Raw genomic sequence first — 18563 nt, 5'->3', positions numbered from 1 at the left:
CCGCATGCCACAACTAAGACCCGGCACAGCCAAATAAATAAATAAATATATATATTTTTTTAAAAAGTGCTCAGCAAACGTTATCTGCTTTCCCGGGAGTTTCCAAGAGCACTTGCGTTGCCACCCAGGGTCAGGCTTGGAGGCAGACCCTCCCGGAGGCCCCAGCCAGGCCACTGGCAAGTGCGGCACTCAGAGCAGGGCCCCGCGCGCTCTCCAAGGCGTCTGGACAGGCCGGGAGGCAGACGGGACGAGTGACAGCTGGGAAGGTTTAATTGCTCCTCAGTGGCTTGGGAGCACCTCCCTCCCTTGCCAATGATCTGCATTTCAATGTGAGAAGAGTGGAAAGTAGGATGCTGCTCAAAGGGGTTACAATGATTAATCATTTAAAAAGCAAGATCTTAATTACAGGCCGCAATTTTTGCTATTTAAGGAGTCCATTAGTTGCCAGAAAGAAGAAGAAAAAATTATCACAGGTTATTCTCCTCCGAAAGTAGAGAGGGGGGAGGGGCGGTGGGGGAGAATCAGCTGCCTCTCCAAGATGGGGTTGGGTGCAGGGTCCCAGCCCAGGAAGAGGCCTGGCGGGCAGCAGGATGGGCCCTGTGTGGTGTGGGAGCGAAGTGAGAAAGACGCTTCCTGGAGGCCTGGTGGAGGGTGCAGGGGGTGGTTGAGAGCTGGAACCTCCTCTCCTCTCTCCAGCTCGGGCCTGGCTGGAATCCCGCCTGTGGGGGCCCCTGGAGGCCTCCTCTTGGGCATGGCAGCTGGTGGTCAGCCCCTCCCCCCACCTCAATGACCCCTGACCCCACCCTGCTCAGGATGTGAGGTTAATTGCCAGGCCTTCCCCTCTGACCCTTCTGTGGGTTTTAGTCCTGTCTGTTCTCTCAGCCCCCAGGGTGTATAAAGGAGACTGGGGGTGGGGGTGGGTGTTGAGAGTGAGATAAAAAACAACCCAACCTCTTTAGCGGATTAATTTACTGGGCCTCAGGGGGCTAAAAGATCAAGAGACCAAGCCTCCACGCCTACTCCCCACCCCTGCCCTGTGGCCCCGGAGGCTCTCGTGGCAAGGGATGTGGACATCTTCCCTGCCCTGGTCACCTTGAAGCCAGGGCTCCATCCCACCTCTAAGGAGGGCAGTGCTGCCTGACCCTGAGTTCTGGATCTGCAGATCCAAGCCTCCTCCTGAGCTGTGACTGGCAGCTCCTGAATCCCAGAAAACAGCCCCAGAAACAAAGGGGCTCCACCAGCGCAGGACCAGTCACAGGAATGCAAGAAACCCAAATCAAGATGATCGTGTGCATGATGGTACCAGTGCCATCAAAATTAATAACTCAGATGAGTCAAGAATAAGTGTGAGCTGGAACCAGGCCCCAAACTAGCCTTATTGCTATGATACCATAGGTTTAAAATAAGCTTGCAAACAAGTCACAGAGTTTACCAGCCTACCTAGAGGAAAGGTTTATTCCCTGCAAAGCCTCCTTGATATTGAGAGTAAAATAAATGAAATCGCTTCTATAAACTGTCCCTCCTGCCAGACTGATTAAGTGCCTCTGGGTGTGTGTGTCTGAGTGTGTGTGTGTGTGTCCATCAGCCTCATTGTTCTAACATTTAGGCCCCCAGAGGGCAGGCCGCTAAATCGGATTGAATGATAATCCCAGGGATTTCTGGGGAAAGGTTGGGGCACAGACTCACAATATGGATTTGAATTCAAAATACCCAAACTGGTTTCATGGTGACTCTACCCTGGCCCCTGCCTCCTCCATCCTCAGACCCCACCACCACCCAGGAGAGGGAGAGTGTCTGTCCCTTTAACTGTCAGGTTCTCCACCTCCTGGGGGGTAGGCACACAGACCCTTACCCATCTTCTCCAACCATCCCTCTACTCCAATGCTGATTAATTTCAGGGTTGGGCACCCCAAACCGGCTGGACCACATTATTTCTGATGTTGGATCTTTTCACTGGTCACTGCCTTGAAGCCACCGTAATCAGCAGCTTTTAGCTTGTCACTCTCCTGACACTCTTTACTTAGACCAGGAAATGGCAAATGTGATAGAAATAGAACTTTATTATCTGTCTCATTCTTTCCAAGAGAGGAGGGTTGGAGGATAGAGTGGAGGGCCTAGCATCCGGAAGCCATGTCTGCAGGTGATGCTCAGACCATGGGGCAGATGCATGGTGGATCAAGCCCAGGGCCCGGGGCCTACCAACAGCACCTCCACACACATCACCTACCCAGGTTCCTCATGGGCAACTGGGGACGCAGATTCATTCCTGCCTCAGAGACCTGCTGAATATCCATGCCTGGAAAAGTGCTCTAACCCCAGGGAGTCCTGGAGGGTTTCAGACGCCAGGCTGCCTCTCTCCTGTTAGGGCCTGCACCCCAGCTCAGCTGCCAGCCCAGGCAAGTCTTGTGTGAAAATTAGGAAAAGGCGCCCCCTCTGGGCAGCGCCTGCAGGGCATACAGCTTGGGGATTGAGTGCAGGCTGGATTTTAAACCCACTTCCCCACTTGGTCTTCATGACAAACCCTAAAACAGTTTATCTTACACCTCGGGAAACTGATGCTCCCTGCTCTAGGGCACACAGCTGCAAGGGGCCTCCCAGGGCCTAGAACCTGTTGTCCTACATCTCCTGGTAGGCTGCCAACCCACTCCCACAAAGTCGTAGAGGAGCATCCAGATCCAGCAAGGAGAAGGAACTGATGACCCCCAGACAGCCCAAGCACCCCTGTCCCCAGCAGTCTGGGGAGCTCCAGACCCTGGACAAGGGTGCGGCAGGAGCCAAAGAGAGGCCAGTAGCTTTTCTTAATACCAAACACTGCTTTCTGTTTGTGTGAAGCTTTCCCATTTTCAAAGCACGTTCACATCCAGGATCTTGTCTGAGCCCCTCAAACCAGCATGCCGGGGAGCCAGGGCAAGACCACAATGTCCATTTCACAGGAGCAGCCCAGAAGCTCAGGGAATGAGACTCACACATCTCTTGAGAAGGCTGAGGCTAGGACCCAGCGCTAGTTTGAGAAGGTCCTGGAGCCCGTTGGACTGGGACTTAGTCCCTGATGGAATCGGGGACCTGGTGCCACACTCTGATGAGAGAAGCATCCCAGATCCCCCCTGCCTCTCCACGCAGACCCAGTTCATTTACCTCACATTTTCTAAGAGGTGGAGCGTGTGATAGAAGACTTGGCAGGAAAGTGCCTAACCTCCCTGGGTCTCGGTTTCTTCACCTGTGGAATGGGCTTAATAATAGCATTTATTATTAATTATCAGTAATAGAACCCAAAGGGTCATGGTGAAGAGTCGCTGAAGTGTGTGTAATGCATTTTCCACTATATCTTGCACACAGGATACACTCATTACACTCATTAGATAGTAGCAATTTGTATTATGGGCCTAGACCCGGGGATGCAGCTGGGAGGGGACACATGGGCCCCGCCCCCACTCCCAAAGCCTTGTGTCCCCTGGGGGAGAGACAGCACATCATGTGAGGGTGCGGTGAGGCAAGGCCCGTGTAAGGGGAAGCCCGATGGAGGGGCAGCTAACTCAGCCACTGGGGCCTCTAAGCCTTGGTGCATGCCCAGGAGCAGTCCAGGCAAAGAAGGAAGAACCAAGTTCTGGCCAGAAGAAACAGCAGATGCCGAGGCAGGTCTGCTCAGGGCCCTGCAGCAGCTCAGTGCAGCTACAGCAGGGGACGCGTGGAAGGATGGAAAGGCCGGCTCCTAAAAGGCCTGTGTGAGCCCTGCTGGGGAGTTTGGACTTCTGGGGGCGATGGGGATAGGGGCACAGCTGAGCTCAGAGAATGGGAGGGTAGAAGGAGAGAGAGGAAATGCAGTGGAGAGAGGTGACGGTTAGAAGAGAAGACAGGGGGTGGAGAGGGGCCAGTTTACCAGGGTCACCCAGCTCTGGGGTGCAGAAAGTCTGGGTGTGTTAGGGAAATGGGTCTTCTTTTCTAATTCAAATGGAGATACCATGTAGGTTAGCTCTGGTGCTGCAGGGAACCCCCATGATCATTCTGGACCCAAGCCCTTGTCCCAGGAAGAAGTTGCCCCCAGTCTCCCGATAGCATCCTCTAGACTCTGAGCTCTCTTGGGCTGGAGACCCTGTATGGGACAAGGAAGGGATCCACTGGTGGCCCTCCCTGAATCCTTTCCACCAACAGTCAAGAGCCCTGACTGCCTATAGTCTAATGTTTGAACCCACAAAAGTCCCTTCCCTTATCTGGACCTCAGTTTTCTCATCTGTCAAATGAACCAGTTTTCTTCCTCCTCTCAGGCCCTGAGGTTTGTACCCATTTAGTCTGGGATGCTCAGCAGGCCAGCAACAGGGGCTCCCTGCTGCCTGGATCCCTTAATTCCCCACCCCCAGGCGTCCTGTGACCTATGAATGCAGGGGACACCATGTGAAGGGCAAGAACCTGGTTACTGGACCAAGCAACCCCCGCTTCCCCTGCAAACCTGCTGCTTTGCCCCAGACTGGCTCAGCTGGGGTCAGGCCCTCTAGGGCTGGCAAGAGGCCTGAGCTTAGTGCCTTCCCTCTGCAGGGGTTAGGTCCTTGTCCTCCCACATCTGACAGGCCCCCTTCTGCTCCAAGGGGCAGCCAGAGGTTGGGGATGTCTCTGGCTGCCTGCCTCCCTCCTTCTCGCCTCTTTCCCACAGCTGTGGCTGCACTCCCTCTTCTGCCCTGGGCTTCTGCCAATGCCGAATTCATGTGACATCTCAGAGGGAGGGCTCCTGGGTGGGCAGACAGATGGAAGGGGAGATGCTCTGAGCCCCCTACCCCCATTCTCCCAGGATGCTCCTCTGCCCTCATTTGCAAGTTCTGAGCAAGCAGGACAGAGTCCCTGGGTGGAACTGATGGCAGCACCTCCGGCAGGAGCAAGGTGTGTGATGGGGCTGCAGGACTGGGCTGGCAGAGGACAGTCTAGCATAACACAGAGGCCTCTGCTTGGTCTCAAGCAATCTCTGAGAGAGTCAGTGACCAATGGGTCCTAAGCAGGAGACAGCTGGAGCAGGTGATCCTAGCAGACCTCATGGTCAGAGTCTGAGCAGACGTGGCTTGAATCTCTGCTCTTCCACTTCCTCGCTGTGTGACCTTAGACAAGTAATTGGACTTTTCAGTGTTTCAGCTCCCTGGTGCAAAATAAAAGGAAATAGTGATACCTATTCTAAAGGGTTGCTATCATGCAATAGGTACAAATGCCTAGCACAAGACCTAAAATTTAGTAGGTGCTCAATAAAAGGTGCTATGATTCTTTTTATTCCCATGGACAAGTGGCCACATAGTACTTTAGTGCCCTGGGCTTTGTGACCTTGGGCAAATTGCATCCCGTCTCTGGGCCATCTGTGAAATGAGGGGCTTGGAGGAGAAGAAACCCAAGGCCTCCTTCTGGTGTGAGCTATATGGTTTGTGGGCACTCTGGGTTGATGAGAGGAAGGCTGTGCTGACTATATCATTTATGAGCTTCAAATCCTGGGCCCCTGGAGACGTTTGGAGGTAGGAGAGAGTGGAGGAGGGAGAGAAGGAAGAGAAGAAAAGTGTAGGAGAGAGGGGATGAGGAAGAGGAAAAGGAAAGGGAGAGGAAGAAAGAGATGAGAAGCAGGAAGAAGGAAAGAAAGATGGGAGAGGAGAAGGGAGGGCAGAGGAAGGAGGGGGGAGGGGGAGGAGTGAGGGGGGGGAGGAGTGAGGGAGGGAGGGAGGAGAAGAAGAAGAGGAGGAATGAGAAGGAAGTTTCAGCTGGGCTGCTCCCATCTGTGCAGAGGAGACCAGGAATGAGTTAGCTACCGGGATGCCTGAAGGACTTCTGGCTTGTGGGAGGTGGGGCATGGTAGGCTCTTCCTAGAGGGCTGATGTCCAGTCTGGCCCCTGCGGCTGCCCTTCTGGATTCCAGGGACAGACCACTAGACCTTGAGTCACTGCCTCCCCTGACCTAGAGGAAAACAGGTCAGGTGAGAGCCATTAGCCTATAGACGAGCGATTATTTCCCCCGCGAGCACACCCAGGGTGTGCTCATGCGCCCGGGGGCAGTACCCCTTCTCTTCTTTGGAGGCGAGGGGCAGACAGAGAGGCAAGAGATCAAACCAGGGTAAAAGGCTTTTCTGGCTCTTTCCTGGAAGGACCAGAACCTTCCCACTAGGTAAAGGTGGCCACTCCCAGGGGATCGCTGAGGCTGGGTAATCTGGACAGATGGGGCCAAAGCAGCCAGCCCCAGAGCAGGCTCTCTGGCCATGGCCGTGTAGTTTGACCCCTGGTTGGCATTCCTGCTCTCTCTCCTGAATTGTAGTAAAAAGCATGGCCTTAAGGATCAGAGACCCATGGCCTTAAATTTCACTTTTGAGCTGTGAGTCCTTGAGAAAGTCACTTCCTTCTCTCAGGCTTAGTTGTCTATAGGAAGGGGTACTACTGGAGGCACTGAGCACCATTATGTGAGGCCAGGGCTCGGCATACCAGTGCTTAAAGGAGGAGGTTAAGATGTCCTGCCTTCCTCTTCCTTTCTTTTTTTTTTTTTTTGCGGTAGGTACGCAGGCCTCTCTCTGTTGTGGCCTCTCCCGCTGCGGAGCACAGGCTCCGGACGCCCAGGCTCAGCGGCCATGGCTCACGGGCACAGCCGCTCCACGGCATGTGAGATCTTCCCGGACCGGGGCACGAACTCGCGTCCCCTGCATCAGCAGGCGGACTCTCAACCACTGCGCCACCAGGGAAGCCCCCTCTTCCTTTCTTTACTCTGTTCTTCCTCTGGCACAGGGCAGCCATGCATGTGCTCATGGTGGGTGCAAGTCCCCACAGACAGGCCTCCGGCCCGCTTCCCCACCCTACCCCACTTTCCAGCTGCTTCTTGGGGAGGCCCACACCCAGTGCATCCTCAGCTGCCTGCAAGTCAGCAAACCTTCCAAAAACACTTTGCAGCACGTGAACGGAGGAAGCTGCATCTTCCTGGAGTCTCCCCCAGCGTTTAGCGCGGGAACTGCTTGCTGTGTGTGTCCCGATGTGAGCACAGGAGGGACAGGGAGATGGTGGCCAGTGAATAGCCGGGCCCCGGGGGCAGGGGAGCCAGTGCAGGCTAGATGAATGAACAGGTCTGGGACCCAGAAGTAGAAGGTCTGAGTCTCCGGCTTACGCAGGGGAGCCTGGGAAACCCTCTCCCTGCTGAGCCACAGGCAGGGGTGGGAAGTCAGGGCCCGCAGGCTCTTTGTACCCATACAATCGCAGCCACTCTTCTGGATAAAGGGGCGAACAAAGGGGCCTTCGGAAGTGGCCACGCTGCTCAACACCCGGGGAGGCCCCAGGAAGCCAGCTCTCACTTGCCGCCCCATCACGGGGGCCTGCTGGGTCCCAGTCACCCACAGCCTGGGCAGCTGTGCTGAGACTTAATGAAAGCAGAGGGAACCCGCCCCCTACACACACACACACTGGCCAAGGGGCCCGGAAAGTACAAGAAGAGTCCCCACCAGGAGCGAGGGGGGGAGCTAAAATGCTGCCTTCCAGGACAGCAACAGGAACTCGTGACGGATGAGAGCGGGCTTCAGAAAGGCCTTCAGCCTCTGATGAGAGATGGACCCCCTGAGAGGTTGCTGGTTTGCAAACCAGGGGAAGCTCCAGGAGGCTTAGAAACAGCTCCTCTTCTGAGCCGTCCCCCCCGCTGGCCAATCACATCACAAGAGCCATGTCTTTAGCCAACTGCGTTATCAGATAGGAATCTCACCCTGGGGACCTGGGACTGTGGGATACGGGAGTCAGCATGCCTGGGCTCTGCAGCTCTGGCTCTGTGATCTCAACGGGCTTTATAACCCACTGAACCACAGTTTCTCCATCTCTAAACAGTGATTGTACAGAAATTACGCTTGTAGGGTGGCGTGTGCATTATATGAGGTGATGGGTATCAGGCCCCGACACATAGGATATGCTCTATAAATGGCAACTATATTTCTTAGGCCCTGTTTGAATGCGGAATGATCATTAATTCTAAATAAGTTTTATCCAAAAGTAGCGTTCAGACTAAGGCTTCCAGCATTCTTAGTAACAACCGTTGTATGTTGGGGCGAAAGTGGTGCACAATAAGGGCTCCTTCTATAGTATCCATCTGGCCTTTTTTAAAATAACCTTTTTTATTTTGGAATAACTTTAGACTTACAGAAAAATTGCAGGTAGTACAGAGTTCCGTATACCCTTCATCCAGATTCCCCAAACATTAACGCGTTATACAACCATGGTACATTTTTCAAAACTAGGAAGTTAACGTTTCTACAATACGATGATATAAACTCCAGACTTATTTGGATTTCACCAGTTTTTCCACTAATGTCCTTTGTTCCAGGGTCCAGTCCACACACCTACTTTTGTTGGTTGGTTGGTTGGTTGGTTGGTTTTGCTGCGCTGCGCGGCTTGTGGGATCTTAGTTCCCCGACCAGGGATCAAACCTGCACCCCCTGCATTGGAAGCGTGGAGTCTTAACCAGTGGACCGCCAGGGAAGTCCCGCCACCTGTTTTTTAGTGGATGAAAGGACGGAAGTGTCATTCTTCATCAGCTTTTCTTACTCCCCGAAGGCAGAGCTTCCAGTAAAGCTGTCTCCACCGTGGGCACGGGATCCACACAAGCTGTCCGGTTGATGCTTCCGCATCTCCCTGATCTGCGCGCAGGTTTCCTAAACTCAGGAGTGCAGGTAGAGCTGCCCTTCTCAAAGCTCTGGATTCGTGAAGGATTTCGGTAGCTTCTTGCTAGCTTGGGAGTCTGTAGGGAGAATTTCAGAGCTGTGCCAGACCACACAGATGGGAACTGGGACCCCGGAAGCATCTGAGGGGCCCTGTGTCCCGGCTGCTTGGTGCCCACACACCCTCAGCCCCAAGTCAGGCCATCTTGTAGCTCAGAGGGTGGTTCTGAATCCAGAACTCTTTCTCCCCACACTCGAGCACTTGAATGAGAACCAGGAGTCCCAGCCCATACCCCAAGCCCTCTTCCCTCAGAACTGGGTCTTGGTGTCTGACGGTGGCCACCCCTGGGTTCCAGCATACCCTGGGAGCAGGGAGTCCACTGGGCCCCCAAGAGCAGGGGAGGAAAGACCCGTTGGCTCCGGTGAGGAAGGGACAATGCCCCTTTTTTCTGGTAGCTGGCAGAGCCTGCCAGGCCCTGAGCTTCTGAATGCCCATTGGAGCCAGACACTGGACTCTGTTTCCCAGGCAGTCCTGTGCCAGGCCTGCCACGACCCAGAGAGAAGGAGCCTTTCTTCCCTGCTGGCCAAAGCCAAGCCTCCCAAAAGAGCATCAGCGGCAAGGGGGACTAACCTTTGTTCAGGAAGCAGAGGCTTCCCGCTACCCCCCCGCTTGGGAACCTCAGAGTTGGAAAGGGAAGTGTGCCCCCCACGCTTTGTGAGTCGGGTCCGCTCCCTCCTGACTCTGAAGCTACAGGATTCCCAGCCTGCCTGGCTCACTGCCTCCGGCCCCCACCCACCCCGTACCTATTCATCAACTGCTCTGAAGACCTTTCACAAGGCTCATCCTGTTAGCCTTGAAAGGGGCTTGCAATGAAGCCTGCTTAGGGCTGTGTTTGGAAGGAGGGAGAGATTCCAGCTGGAGTTACTGTGCCTACTTTGAAGGTAGTGGAACTCAGGCCCAGAGGGGTGACTGATGGGCCCAGGGGAGGGGCATGCATCGGGTCTCCAGACCCAGGATTGGAGTCCCATGTGGCTCCTGGGCCACTTGCCCTAAGGACTCATGCCCCTAGCTCTGTGAAAGGGGTGGACCGAGGTGACCTCAAGAGGGTTTGCCCACTGCCAGGGTTGTTTGCTGTCCGCTCCTTACTGCCCAATTTGGGGGTCCGTGGATGAGCAAGTGCAGGGCTAGCTGGGACTTTAGAAGGACTGGGAGTCACTAGGAAGACCGTCTCAGGCAAAATGTCAGAGACTTTTTGGTGTGGCTTTTGGGAAAGCCAGGCTATGGGGTGCCCTCTCCCACCAGTGCAGCTCTGGGGGAACCCTAAGCCAGAAATTTGGGGGCAGCAGCAGCCCTCCCTATGAGCCCATCCACTGTGGCACCCCACACACAGGCCAGAGAGGAGGAGTAGAGATGGAGACAGTCACCATGTACCTACCCCACACACCATACACACACATAGAAACTTGTACACAGAGACACCAAAACCCCACCACCATCAGAACCATGGAGACACAAAGACGAGAACCCACAAACACAGCAGATAACAGTTGTTGGATCCTCATCATAGGCACTGTAATGGGTGCCTGATCATCTCACTGTAGACAGACACGCAAATATACACACAAAAAGACATAAAGAGAGAGACACACACACACATTAGAAACCCAAAGACAAACGCTTCACAGACTCAGACACAAAAGAGGGACAAACACACCTTGGACCCACGAAGATAAACACAACAAAGTTGTCCCAAGGGATCCAGCCTGGGGTCAGGCAAGTACCTTGTCTGTAGAGAACTTGAAAACCGTAGTAAAACACGCCTTCAGTCTGCTTCCCCCCCCTCCCCCCCCCCCCCCGCCTTGCACTGGCCTTTAACCACGTCAGTGATAAGATATTCCTCTCCCCCTCCCCAAATTATTTTGTTAATTCTAACCTGTTGGGTTGTTTCAGATGATTTTTATTGTGGTAAAATATACATAACATAAAAATAATCATTTTTTCTATTTTTTATTGTGACTATTTTAACCACTTTTAAGCATACAGTTCAATGGCGTTGAGTGCATTCACGATGTTGTATAACCATCACCACTATTTCCAGAACTCTTTCATCATCCCAATCAGAAACCTTGTACCCATTAAACAATAACTTCCAATCCCCCTTCCCCAGCCCCTGGTAACCTCTTTCTACTTTCCGTTTCTATGAATTACCTATTCTAGGTTTCTCATATAAGTGGAATCATATAACATGTGTCCTTTTGTGTCTTAACCTGTTGGCTTTAATAATAAATATGTAGGCTTCAAGTCAGCACATTTTTTATTACTTATCCTTTAATTAACCCTGTGTTCTACATGGAAGTTAATCCCAATAACTTGCAGCTCCATGCAGCTGGCCCCTTATCCAGTTCTGGTGTTTGGAATCAACTGAGTGTTTTCAGGTGCAGTTTGTGTCGCCTAGCCCTAGCTCTGTGATGGTGAAATTGTAGAAACAGGACTTGAATTGCTTAGTTTTATTTGTATTTAACATTTAAAACAGTGAATTAGGGTGTGAGTTGTGAGGCCATAATAGTTTTGTTAGGAAAGTGTACATTTTAGATTACACAGGAAATATTTTACTGAATTTGAACAGTTTGTTTATAAATTAAGTTTCTTCTTTTTAACTAGTTAGTCTTTTATTCTGATTTAATTCTAATGTAATTGTATTCATTACTGAGATAGACCATTATGTAGATATATATTCCCCCCTTTTAAAAATAATGTAATTTAAAAGTATGTATCCATTTTTCCCCTTTTTGTACTATAATGATTATTGTATTTTTAATTTTATTTGTTTTTGAAATGGCATAAGTTTATATACAAAATTCAGTAAAAGAAAATTTTGGCTGCCTGCCGTTTATTTATTGTTATTCATTTCATGATTGTTACTGATAAAATTTGGTCTTATAGGAGTGGTGTTAAGTATTGGCTAAGGGTACATGCTAACTACGCCCTGAAATGCACAAGTGCATCACACACACACACGCTCCTCCCTCCCTCCCTCCCTCGCGCGCTCTCTCTCTCTCTCTCTCTCTCTCTCTCTCTTTCTCTCTGTCTCTCTGTCTCTCTGTCTCTCTCTCTCTGTCTAAGTGCCCAAAGCCAATGATAGGCAAATCTCCTTAGCCGAGGGCAGTCCCGGTGATGGAAAGGCGGGCGTGTCACCCGCCCACTGGGCTCTGCCTAGGTTGGGCGCCGTTGGGCAAGGTGGGGTCTAGAGTGGATGGGCGGGAGACCGTCTCCGACTCGGACCTCAGGGGACATCTGGAGTCTTGGAGCCCCCGCCCCTAGCCCCAGTGTCCCCTTCCTGCTGCACTTCCGAGGCCTACCACGAGGTGCCGTTGTAGCAGAGCGATCCCCGCCTGTCAGCCCGTTCCGAACCCACTGGGCGATATTTGCGGAGGGAGCTCCCTCTCTGTGCCAGGCACCGGGTCCGGATCTGGGGATTCCAGATGCGTAAGGTACAGGCTCTTGTCCCCGAACATCGCACAGCCTGGCGGGGGAGACACAAGGAAGCAGAGAGTGGCAGTGGCCCGTGGCGGGCGCTGAATGCGCACATAGGCAGGAGGGACACTGCCAGAGCAGCGTGCAGAGCCAGGCAAGCTGAGGCCTGAAGAAGAGCAGGAGGAGCCAGGAGCAGTATAAGGGTGCTCCGAGCGGAGGCAGAGGTGTGCACAGGCCTGGAGGTGAGCAAGGACGCTGGGGAGCGGTCAGAAGAGGGGCTGGTTGCGGACTGCCTTTAGTCCCAGCCTAGACAGTTTGGGCTTTGCGATGCGGGACACTAGGAAGCCACACAAAGGTCCGGTTGGAGGTGCACTTAGAAAAGTATCCTGCTGTCATTTGTGTAAAAAAAAAGGGGGGGGCAGCAAAAATAAAGAATATGTATGCATACACTCCTGAGTATTCACAGAATTTTTCAGAAGATATACAGCAGTGATAGACAGTAGTTTCCTCTGGGGATAGGACTGGGGGCTGGGCACAGGGGTGGGAGGGAAAACTTCACTGTGTATATTTTGTTCGTGTTGAATTTTGAGCCATGTGAATGAATCACCTTGCTGAAAAATAAACTAAACAAAAATTATTAAATTGAAAATTGTATTTATAATTAAAAAAAGAAAAAGAGGGACTTCCCTGGTGGCCCAGTGGTTAAGACTTGCACTGGCAATGCAGGGGGCCCCGGGTTTGACCCCTGGTCAGGGAACTAGATCCCACGTACTGCAACTAAAAGAGCCTGTGTGCCACAACTAAGACCCGGTGCAACCAAATAAATAAATATTTTTCAAAAAGAAAAGAAATTAAGATCACTTTGGCTGTGTTGAGTAGGGCGAGTTGGAGAGACAGAGACTGGAAGCAGGGAGAACTGCAGAAGACTGAGGAGTGATGGAGGGGGCCTGGGCCAGGCTGGGAGGCTGGGGGGCTGGGGGTTAGGAGCAAGCACAGGGCTAGGGGTCTCCAGCCTGGCAACAGGCACAGGGTTCAGCTTATCAGCTTTTCTGTGGCTACAAAAATATAAGGGGCATGAAAACAAAAGTGTTGCTTTTTAAAAGAAAACTGCAACAACCAAATGAACACATGTTTAATCAGATATCTACAGAACGGAACTGGTGCCTATAAGTCAATTGCCACGTACCTCATAGAGTAAATTATGTTCAGTGTGCATTCGTGTTAATAGGTTTGATATGTGGGGGGGAAGGGATGCCCAATGGGAGCCCTGTAGGACCTGCCTCCATTCTGTACCTCCAGGGCTGAAGCCAGGCACCAGGGAAGTCACATCTTGGGCCAGGAGCAAATTTCTAGGGCTATGGATACTCCTAGACATCCTCACACAAAGGCCCCCTCCTGCCCAAGATGAGGAGTGTGAGCAGGGGCAGGACGAGGCAGCTCCCACAGTGAGGCTCTTTCAAGGGAGGGGTACATGGAGAAGCAGTGGTGGAATATCTGCAGTGAAAGGAAACCTTGAGACCGTGGTCGTCAACCCCCTTCTTGGACAGAAGAGGAAGCTGAGCCCAGAGAGGGGCAGGGGCTGCTCCAAGGCCACACAGCCAGTTAGCTGCAGCACTGAAACTCACCCCACCTCCTCTGCCTCCCAGCCCTCGGTGGCCTCCACTTGGCTCCACTGTTGCCCTGCACGCCCACTCCCAAAGCCAGGAGATGACCTTCAGGGACCCCTCAGCCTTCCCCAGACAGAACTGTCAGTCATTCATCGCTCCCAAAGTATTACTGGTAGGATTCAGGAAGAACTCCGCATCCCAGGCCCTGAAAATGGCTGCACCTCCTGGGGAGAGGAGAGGAGGGGAGGTTTGGTCTAGGCCTCTGGACATTTGCCTGTGTCACAGGCTGGTGAGCTGGCCTTTCTGTAGCATGGTTTCCTCATCCCAGCAGGCCTCCTTCCTGTCAGCTCATGAAAACCTCCAGTTCATCCAGCCTCACAGTCCTGGTGTACACAAGGAAATGGATTTCCAGATTTGATTACATAAAAGTTAAACACTTACATCAAGCAAAAAATACCTCATATGAAGTTAAAAGTAAAGTGACAATTGGAAAACATGTCAACAATGTAAATAAAAAGAGGAATAGTATCTATAATATATTACAAATGAGTTTTGGGTTTTTTTGGTTTTTTTTTTTTTTGCAGTACGCGGGCCTCTCACTGTTGTGGCCTCTCCCTCTGCGGATCACAGGCTCCGGACACGCAGGCTCAGCGGTCATGGCTCACGGGCCCAGCCATTCCACAGCATGTGGGATCTTCCCGGACCGGGGCACGGACCCGTGTCCCCTGCACCGGCAGGCGGGTTCTCAACCACTGCGCCACCAGGGAAACTCCTACAAGTTAGTTTTTAAAAAGCCAAGTAACCCACAGGAGGCAAGGTCCATTGAGATAGTAGCAGGAAAGGGATTCTGTATGGTAGGAAGAGTTGGACAAATCTGAGTGTTCTGGAAAAAGTCAGGGAGAGAGGACTCATTCTGTCTCAGTGGGCGCAGGACCAGCCTACCTTGTCTTTCTGCCTCCTGTTTTTGTTTTATTTTGTTCTGTTCTGTTTGTTTGGCCTCATTGTGCGGCATGTGGCATCTTAGTTCCCTGACCAGGGATCAAACCTGGGCCCCTGGCAGTGAGAGCAACAAGTCCTAACCACTGGACCACCAGGGAATTCCCCCAACAAATCATTTCTGATTGGACCAACCAGAGGTTTTCCAGAAGGGCAGCAGTATCCCTAGGGGCATTTACATTTCTGTGAGACATTTTTGGTTGTCATGATGATGGGGGCACTGTGAATATTTGGTGAGCAGGGGTGGGGGCTAGAATCCCTGAAAGTTCCACAGAACAAAGCTTTGGCCTGAATCCCACATGACTTTCAAATGTCCCATGGGACAGAGACATAGGTGAAAAATCTGAGCCTAGGATCTAATCTCACTTTACATGTTAACAGAAAGTTTTTTTGGCACAGCTTTAATATATATATCGAATATACACCATAGCACAACCACCACTGTGTACATTGAGGAAGCTTATGTTCTGTGTTGTTTAGAATCTTCCAAGAGTTACCATTTCAACACAGTCACATAGCAGTGGCATTTTAGTCACCAAAACAATCCATCTGTATCTGCCTGCATACATCACTGCCATACTCATGGAGGTCTGTGCAGGTGAAGGCACCTGATTGTTTCATCATGTCTTCTAGAATACTCTAGAATCAAGAATGCCTGGGGCTTCCCTGGTGGCGCAGTGGTTGAGAATCTGCCTGCCAATGCAGGGGACACGGGTTCGAGCCCTGGTCTGGGAAGATCCCACATGCCGCGGAGCAACTAGGCCCGTGAGCCACAACTACTGAGCCTGCGCGCCTGGAGCTTGTGCTCTACAACAAGAGAGGCCACGACAGTGAGAGGCCCGCGCACCGCGATGAAGAGTGGCCTCTGCTCTCCGCAACTAGAGAAAGCCCTCTCACAGAAACAAAGACCCAACACAGCCAAAAATAAATAACTTAATTAATTTTTTTAAAAAACCTGATAAATACTGAGGATATATCTTGAAATACATATTATTTCATTATACATTTCCTTTTGTTTTTCCTTTACAGTTAGGGCATTGCATTGATATTTTTGCAATTATATTTGTTAGTGGGTTCTATTTTCTACAGATTTCATTAGGATAGTAATATTTGTTATGGAAAGGGGGCACTAGACCTGATGGGATTGGGAACAGCTGGTCTGAGCCAGTCAGTGCCATCTGCCCTGGTGAGGAGTACAGGTCCATGGATTGGGTAGAGCGTTTTCCCTCACCTTCTCACTTGCAGGAAAGCAATCCCATGTCCCTGATGACTACCAACAGCCACCTTGTAATCAAGAAGAGGGAATGTTCCTGAGGATAAAGCCAACAGGAAGGATGGAGATGGAGGACCTGAATCCTTGGGGAGCTCACTGAGCCCTGATGCTACAATGTCCATGGACATCCTTCTTCTGGACCTTCAGCTCTGTGAGATGTGTCCCTATTGGGAAGGCAGCTTCTGGGTACAATGGCATGAGGGGTTTGGGTTAAAGTAGCACTACGGCCTCAGTTTCCCCTTCAGAAAGAGAGAATCCTAGTGAGCAAGGATACACCCTCCTCTTACTATTGATCCCAACATGGCTGTTGATATTTCTGACCCTTAAAGGCCCCCAGGAGCCATATCTCAGAAGGGACAGCAGCCGCTGCAAACTTCTGCCATAAGTTTCTCTCCACCTGAGAAAAGTTTATGGGGCTCAAAGTGGGTCTAACAGAAAGGCCATGAGTCTAGGTATTTAAAAGAACTTGAGGTTGAGTATCACTGGGTAAGCCAAAAGTAGACTCACAGGCCCACAGAAAAGCCAGCACGGCAGAATCCCAGCCTGTTATGCACATCTGGAAGGGACTTGGGAATTACCCCATCCAGTTCCCTTCTGTATCAGTCAGAATAAGCACTGTTATGCTACAGTAACAAACAACCCCCCAAATCTTAGTAGCTTGAAGCCACATCATTTATTTCTCACTCGTGTTTAAATACCTATTGCAGGTACTCATTATAGTCACTCAGGCACGCAGGCTGAAGGGAGCTCCATATCAGCCAGTACTCCCACAATTGCCAAGGGAGAGAAATGAGAACGTGGCAGATCCCAAACTAACCATCCCTTAAAGCTGCTCCTGGAAAATCTCTTCCATTCATGTTTCCCTGGCCAGAACAAGTCACATGGCCATGCCTGTGTTCACCAGGGTTGGGACGTAGAATCCTCCTGCAGGGAGGGTCGGTGAAGGGAGGGACACTGAATATGGGGGAACAGTACTACTGTCGCCCACACCTGGTTTGCAGTCTATGTGGCCACCCTGATTCCACCTGGGCTCCCAGAGGAACCTCTCTATGAGAGCAGATCTGACTCTTCCCATTCCCATATGAGGGCTTTCAGGGGGACCCCATCCCTGACCAGACAAAGTTTAAACCTTCAGCCTGGCCATCAAAGCCATGGCCTCTGCCCACTTCGCCAGCTCCTCTCCTTTTATCCTCTACTTATTCATTTGTCCATAAACATTCACCAAGTACTGACCACTATGCCAAATGCTGGGTATGAAAGTGTATCCAAGACCCCTCTATGAGTCCCTTAAGGGGCAGGACTACCTCTTGTTCATACCTAATGACTCCCAGCTCCAGCAGCCAGCCAAGTGCTTCACAGCTCAGGACCTCTGCCTAAAGCCCTGACATCCTCCCTCCTCTCACTTGCAGCCTGGTTCCTCCCTGACTTCTGCAAGCTGTGCTGTGCCATTCCTGGACACTCCACCATCACAGCAGCTATGCAATGTATTGTTATTACACGGGCTTGTTCACTTGTCTATCTGCCTCAGCAGACTGTGGGCTCCTCAAGGACTATCGTGGGTAGCCCATTGTGAAAAATGGCAACAATTTAAATGTTCAACCATAAGGAACTGTTAAATGTGTCATGGCCATTTATGTTCTGGAATATTACAAAACCATTAAAAATAATGGTGTAATACTCTGAATTAGTAAGTCTCCTTTAGAACTCCAACCTCAGATATAGCGGGGCAGCCTTATCTGTGGCAATAACCTGAGCGTCCACCGACAGGGTACTGGTGAGATGCACTGGAGTCCAGAATTGTATCGAATGCAGCTGTTAAAAAAGAATGAGACTGTTCTGTGCATGCTGCTATGGGACTATCTCCAAGACACACTTGAAAGGGAAAAAAGTAAGGTGCAAAGCAGAGTGAATAGTGTGCTAACATTGTTAAACAAAACAGATACATGGAAAAAATGTACATAGGATGTCTCTGGACAGATACAAAAGAAACTGGTATCAGTGGTTGCCTCTGGAGTGGGGAACCAGCTAGGAAACTTACCTTTTCTGTCTACCCTTTGTACAGATGGCATATTTTACAATGTGCTTTAAAAAAAAAAAGTCAGGAAGTAAACGTAACATTCTGGTAAAGCATTCAAGATATCTTGTTATCTTGAAGTGATAAATTTAGATTTCAAAATTGTAGATACACTATGACCACTATTTTTCTAGAGAAAAATGTACACTGCATCTCAATGTATAGAAGTGTTGCATTGTGTGCTATTTTAATAAATTTATTTATTTATTTATTTTTGGCTGCGTTGGTCTTCGTTGCTGTGCGCAGGCTTTCTCTAATTGCAGTGAGTGGGGGCTACTCTTCGTTGTGGTGTGTGGGCTTCTCATTGCAGTGGCTTCCCTTGTTGCAGAGCATGGAATCTAGTCGCGTGGGTGTCAGTAGTTGTGGTACATGAGCTCAGTAGTTGTGCCTCGTGGGCTCTAGAGCGCAGGCTCAGTAGTTGTGGCACACGGGCTTAGTTGCTCCGCGGCATGTGGGATTTTCCCAGGCCAGGGATCGAACCCGTGTCCCCTCCATTGGCAGGC

The 18563-nt window shown here is 51.1% G+C and overlaps 1 long non-coding RNA gene across 1 annotated transcript; it reads left to right on the top strand.

Moving 5' to 3' along the window:
- The first annotated feature begins 12031 nt into the window (after positions 1-12031).
- LOC137202346 (uncharacterized) lies at positions 12032-18276 on the top strand. The gene is made up of 3 exons (XR_010932557.1): positions 12032-12352; positions 15959-16137; positions 17396-18276. It is a non-coding gene; the product is annotated as an uncharacterized lncRNA (long non-coding RNA).
- The last annotated feature ends 287 nt before the right edge of the window (positions 18277-18563 follow it).

The sequence above is a fragment of the Pseudorca crassidens genome, chromosome 1, assembly GCF_039906515.1.
Source record: "Pseudorca crassidens isolate mPseCra1 chromosome 1, mPseCra1.hap1, whole genome shotgun sequence".
Classification (NCBI taxonomy): Eukaryota; Metazoa; Chordata; class Mammalia; order Artiodactyla; family Delphinidae; genus Pseudorca; species Pseudorca crassidens.
This window is presented reverse-complemented; position numbering and strand designations above follow the sequence as displayed.